At 50.4% G+C, this 6,000-nt stretch overlaps 1 protein-coding gene across 3 annotated transcripts in view; it reads right to left on the bottom strand.

Moving 5' to 3' along the window:
• The window catches only part of TRPS1 (transcriptional repressor GATA binding 1), a 211,103-nt gene extending 205,970 nt beyond the window's left edge, over positions 1-5,133 (bottom strand). For 2 of the 3 annotated variants that reach the window (XM_082296734.1, XM_082296732.1), the window contains exon 1: positions 4,999-5,133. The gene's annotated coding sequence lies outside the window, so the exon portion shown is untranslated. The remainder of the gene's footprint in view (positions 1-4,998) is intronic. The other variant, XM_082296733.1, reaches the window with a different exon arrangement.
• Positions 5,134-6,000: the final 867 nt, after the last annotated feature.

The following is a 6,000-nucleotide window of genomic DNA, read 5'->3' on the forward strand; positions in this document are numbered from 1 at the left end:
TATTAAACAGAGTTTCTTACACACAGCTGCGCCAGTTCACCTAAATCACAGTCTTCTAAACCCCGTGATGCCAAATCAGAGGCTCCTCTGACTCTGGACGACACATCAAGTGGAATGGTGTTCGGTTGTGCAACACTTTTGGTGTGTGGCAAAATGTCCACTGGGGATTTAAATCGAGACTAGGGGAGCTATCCTCCCATTGCTCCGTGTTTCATTTGAGCCTTGGTCTGCATGACAAGAAGTCAGAGTAATATGCCAGCACTTCCCTCCCCTCCCTGTGCTCCTCTGCCCCAGCAGCGTTTCTTACGTTCTGGGCACATATACAACGGGCGAAGGAGCCGCGTTCTGGGAGGCCCTTTATTGATTAGGTGCAAAGTAGCATCAAGGAGTGAATAATAAGCATGATCTGAAAAATGTAGTTGCATGTCTTGCCCTTGTAAACATTTACTATTTAATGATGTAATTGCACTTTAATCCTTCACATCATCTGAGATAACTCATTGTGCTTTTCTTTTAATTAGCAAACACACAATCCAAAAAAAGCAAAGCCCAGAAAGTTTGTACGTACCATAAAAACTGAAGCACAAATAGTTTTAAAATAATCAAATATTCTCTCTTTGGATGCAAGCTTATCTTTTAAAGTCAAAAGAGAACTTCATTGGCACAGGGCAGGAAAAAGAACTCCATAATTCATGACAATACCAAGAAAAAGAGTTCTTCTCCAGGAGGACTGGAAAGGGCACCTTTATTTATCTTCTGGACAGACAAAAATAATAGAACCTAGACCAGATATGCTGTAATTAATGTATCCAAAGGTCAACAGGCAATGGTATTTATACAATAGATGGGTGCAGACTACGCTGGTTATAGTATTAATCACCAGTATTTGAAAATAACATTGTTTTCTTACTAGGTAAGAACTTGAGAAAGTTTCAGAAACAAAAAAGAAACATTTTTCTTTTTTTTCTCATACCTGCCTGCTATTCTTTTTAACCAATTGGTTTTTAACTCGTGAGGTATAATATTTGGGACAAATATATCCAAGTTTACAGTTGCCCGGGACTGCCAAAAACAGACCCAGACTACCTCACTAGTTGTGCTGAGGAAACTAAATTAAGCAAGGGCAAACACCAACTGGAAAGTTGTCAGTTTACTGAATGAATGGCTTCATTTCACATACCAGTTAGAATACCTTAATCAGAATATATTTCTGTTCAAGGCTAATACTTTTACTACCAGATGGCAGTTTGTTCTACCTGAAACTGTATTAAAAATATAATTTATTTCCACTTTACTTTCACCTAACAAAAAGGCTGTCAGATTCCCAGCCTATCATGTTCAAAAATACTTAACCATAACCTTTCTCACAATATTGTATTCGGTGTTACCCACAAACCTTTATTAAAGCAATATTTCCAGTGTGGCTTCAGTTAAGATCTGAGAATGTTTCTATTAAGATTATTACATTAAAATATTGTCAAGAGTTTGTAAGAAACATAAATATTCATACACACACGGCCCCCCCCAGCCTTAGAAGGAAAGTTCCACATAAAAAGAAAAATTTAAATACGTACCAAAAGTTGCCTGGTTGTAATTACATTTTGGGTTTTTTTCCTAAATGTCTCTGCTAATTTTTTAACTCTTTCACACTGTAATGTAAAATAGTTTTATTTCAAAGCAACTGCCTGATAAAATGCTAAAAGAGGTAATTCGCATGAACAGAAAGTAATTAGTCACTGTTTGCACAATGCTTTGAAAATACAAAACCCAATGTGTCAACTAGCATTAAAATATAATATGATTGGAATACACAGATTTGACAAGCAACAATTGCATGTCACAGACTCTCGAGTCCACAGACAAGAACTAGGACTATGCTGTTATAAATGCACTATCACAATATGTGGATAGTAACATTCTTTACACTCAGCCAGAGCATACTTGATAATAGTGTGCACTGTGAAAGTTTACTACAAATGCTAGAGAAGACATTATAGAAAATAATCCTGCTAGGGATTCATCAAATGTTACTGAATTTACTCTCACTGATAAAAATGTAAGTCAACCCATAAAGCTACCATATAAATGATACTAAAAATGCATTAAAAACATGAAAGGATAACCTGACTGCATCGTGTTTGATGCCCAAAGAGGTCTCATATCTGTGAAGTTGTCATTTACATTCTTTTCTTTTATTAACACTGCTATGAAATAAAAAAAAAGCCATACTCTCACAGGCAAAGACTGCTCAGTGTTATTTGGAGTCTGTTTTAGAGGATCACAGGCAAAACATGTAAACTTAAAAGCTGATGCAACTTTGCCCTTTACTTACTTTGTTGTGACTATGTATATGCAAGGTTTCAAACAGAGAAAGTTATTATATTCAACCAAAAAAAAAAAAAAAAAGAGCGATAATCAGACAGAACAGGGTGGATTATGAACTATTTTTCTCATGTCTAATCTCCCTTGATTATAAAAAGGTGAAGCAGACTTCTGTTGTCACAGTCTGAGGATAAACTTGTATACAGGCACTGATGCACTACTGAACTTCAGAATTACTGATTCTTCGTGGCAAACCACATGCAGGTATACATTATTCAAGAGCAAACAAGAAAAATACTTTTTTTCCTCTTTACAGAGAAAGGTTCCACTTGTTTGGTTTGACCATATTATTAACAGACTTTCATTCAGTGGTTAAAATAGGAAAAAAAATCTTTCAAAGTGTTGATATCATTTCCAGACAGTCTTGTCAGCATCACAATTTACAGGAAATAGTTGATGTTCTCAAACAAACCCTGTATTTACTCATAGACCCAGAGTACTTAAAAAAAAAAAAAAAAAAAAAAACAACCTTCACTCCTTTGGAGGCTTTTTTTTAAATGTCACTCTGGTGGAATATCTGAGAGAGCTGTCTAACCTAACACACAGACTGTGAACATGAGGCAAACACAGACTGCAGTTCAGAAGACTGCTGTAACTTTTATTCTCATTTCGTCCACGTCAGGAACTGACTCTTACCACTACCTTCCTTTGCTGCCCCTTGCATTTTTAACTCTGGCAGTCTTCTCTAAATGTTCAACTTTTACTAAAACCAACAGGAAAGTAACATGATGCCACCAACATCCATAGGATTCAGTTGCATAGTTGAAGACGACAGCCCGAATGACAAAAAAGTTTGATGGTTCCTTGAGAATTTACTGAACTCGGTTAAATATAACCTGAGATGTATTAAATTATTGTCTCCTTCCATCAATATTTGAAACGTGCTGCATACTGTAAAAGAGTGAAGGCAGCATAGTCTGCAGAACAGCTTACATTTTCTTTACTAGAGGATCTTTTCCCCTCTGAAGGGACTTGTCGCCTCGGTTCCCAAAGGGTGCTGCAGTGACCCGGCTCCTGCTCTACCAGGCAAGGTGCTCGCACTGGCAGAGAATCCGTGATGGGAGGGAGACGTCTCTCCAGCTTATCATTTAAGTCACCTTAGCTCTGTCAGTGCCCTGGAGAAGTTTGCCATTTGCAGACAGAAAACACAACCGGTCGTGGAAAAATAAAGATAAAGGAGACTACCGGGCCCCACTAGAACCCGCGTAGGAGTGCCGGGGTGTTTGAGCGCCGTGATTTGCAGCAGGGAGGCAGATAAACAAAGCCCCCGAAATGTCAAGCCCCCTCGGGGAGCCGCTCGCGTCCCAGGGCAGCGCAGCGGCCGCAGCCCCCGAGCCAGACGCTGCACGGCCCCGGACCCGCGATCGCCCACCCCTGGCCCGGCCCGGGCCACTCCGGCCGCGGAGTGCCCACCGCCGCGCAGCCCCTCCAGCCCCGGCCTCGCCTCCATTCATTCCTCCCTTTGGAAAGCCACACGCGGGTGGCTGCAGCGAGGGCAGCCCCCGCCGCAGCCCCCGGGCCGGGGGGCGGGGAGGTGAGACGCTCCACGAAGTTGTGGCAGGCAGGGAGAGACGGGCGCGGGGACGCAGCGCTGGCAGTGGGGCTTCGCCTTTAAGAGGGAAAACTTTTACGTCTCTCTGCCTGTGATTAAAAAAAAAAAAAAACAAACTAGAAAAAAAAAAAAATCACCACCACTATGTCGCCTGTTACCCCGGTGTGACCGGGAGGGATCCCAAGCCCTCCTCCCGGAGCAGCACCGCTCCGCACTCGGCCTCTCCCGGTGTGTCCCAGGGAAAGAAGAGGAAAAATAGGAAGGCAAAAAAAATTTAGAAGGGGGAAAAAAAAGGAAAAAAAAAAAAAGAAAAAAGTTTTTCCCAAACTTACTACTCTTCATGATGGTGTCTCTGTGCCCCGCTTGTCATGATCCCCATTAAAACTTCCAGCAGCGGCAGGAGCGGCAGGACTGTGCGACTGCAGCCCATCGGATGCGAACCCTCTGTGCTCGTCTTCTACTTCCACCCCCCGCGTCTCCCTTCCCCTCCCCCCGAGCGCCCCGGTGCCGGAGAACCGGCGGCCGCGGAGATAAGGCGCGGAGCGGCGCGGAGGGGAGGGCAGAGCAGAGCCGCACCAGCCCGCGGCCGCCGCCGCTCCCCTCCCCGCCTCCGGGCCGGGGGGCTGCTCCCCCTGCCCGCCGCCGCCGCTGAACTTGACCCTCCCGACTCCAGCGGGGCTACCGCCGTTTTGAAGTCGCCAATTTCCAGCCATCACACATGGCTTTGACCCTCCGGCGGGGGGAACGGGGGCGCGGATGGGGGGGGGGGCGCGATGCACCGAGAGAAGCCTGTGAAATCCGAGCAGCCCCCGTTGCCTGGGATTATGCCCACCCACCCTTCGCTTTTGTTGTTGTTGTTGTTTTTATTTTGGGGGGGGGTATTTTGGGGGGGAGGGGGTGCCCCTCCGCTGGCCCCCCGGGCACACGCCACGCTGCCGCGGGCGCCGCGCCCCCGCCCCGCGCGCGCCCCCCCCGCGCCCGCCGCCGCCGCCGCGCCGCCCCCGCCCGGCCCGCCGGCCGCGGCGCCCTCCCCGCCGCCCCCGCCCGCGCCCCCCCGCGCTTACCTGTTGATTAACCGGCAGCAACAACCCCGGCAGCCTGGAAGATGGTGGAGCCGCGGCGCGAGCCATGAACCGTCTCCTGCTGCCGGCGGAGTTGGACGCGGATTATGTGGCGGTGGCCGGGGAGTGGGGGGGGGGGGGGGAGCGGGGGGCCGCGGCGCCGCTGCCTCCCCCCTCGGCCCCGCTCGGCGGGGAGGGGGCGACGGGCCCGCCGGCGGGCGGTGCGGTGCGGCGCGGGGGCGGGGGCCCGGGGGGCGCGGGTCGGGGCACGGCGCGGCGGCCCCGCCGGCAGCGAGGCGGCGGCCTGGGAGCGCGGGGCGGCCGGCGCGTTATCGGGACTGTTATCGCTTGTCAGGACCTCCGTCTCCCCGCATTACGTCAGTTTCAAGACACCAACACTATTAATATCAAAGGAGCCTTCGCGGAGGAAAGCGCCACCCCAGACGGAGCGCCCTTAAAGAGACAGTGCAGGCGGCCCCGCCGCGCGGCCCGCGCCGCCCCCCGCCGCCGCCTCCGCCCGCCGCCGGGCCACGGCCACGGGCAGCGCGGGCCGGGCCCGCTGAGCCGGGCGAGCTGAGGGGGCGCGTCGCCCCGCGGCCGCGGGGACCTGCGCTGAGTTGGAGCAGGGACAGCCGCAGGCCACAGGCGCGCCCCCAGCGCGGCCCGCGGGAGGCGGCTCTGCCCGCGGCTGTCACTGGGACCCGCGGCTGCCCTACGGGATTGGGAAAGGTGGCGGTGGGGATAAAAGGCGCAACCCACGCGCTCCAGTAGCTCCCGCCTTCGGGAGACCCCAGCCCCGCTCGGGGTCACCCGCAGATTTCGTGTCACCTCTCTGCGCTGTGCCCCCCGTTTGTGTGCGGGTGCTGAGGCGGGTGGGCAGCCAGTTCCCAGGTTGTGCGATGAGCAGTCCCGTTAACGTCCGCGCTTTGATACTGGTCGCGGGTCAGCCCTGAACTGCTCCCAGAAAACCTTCACAACTTTTCCTCCTTGTGCAGAACTTTTTCA

This window comes from Coloeus monedula (assembly GCF_965178545.1).
Source record: "Coloeus monedula genome assembly, chromosome: 1".
Taxonomy (NCBI): Eukaryota; Metazoa; Chordata; class Aves; order Passeriformes; family Corvidae; genus Coloeus; species Coloeus monedula.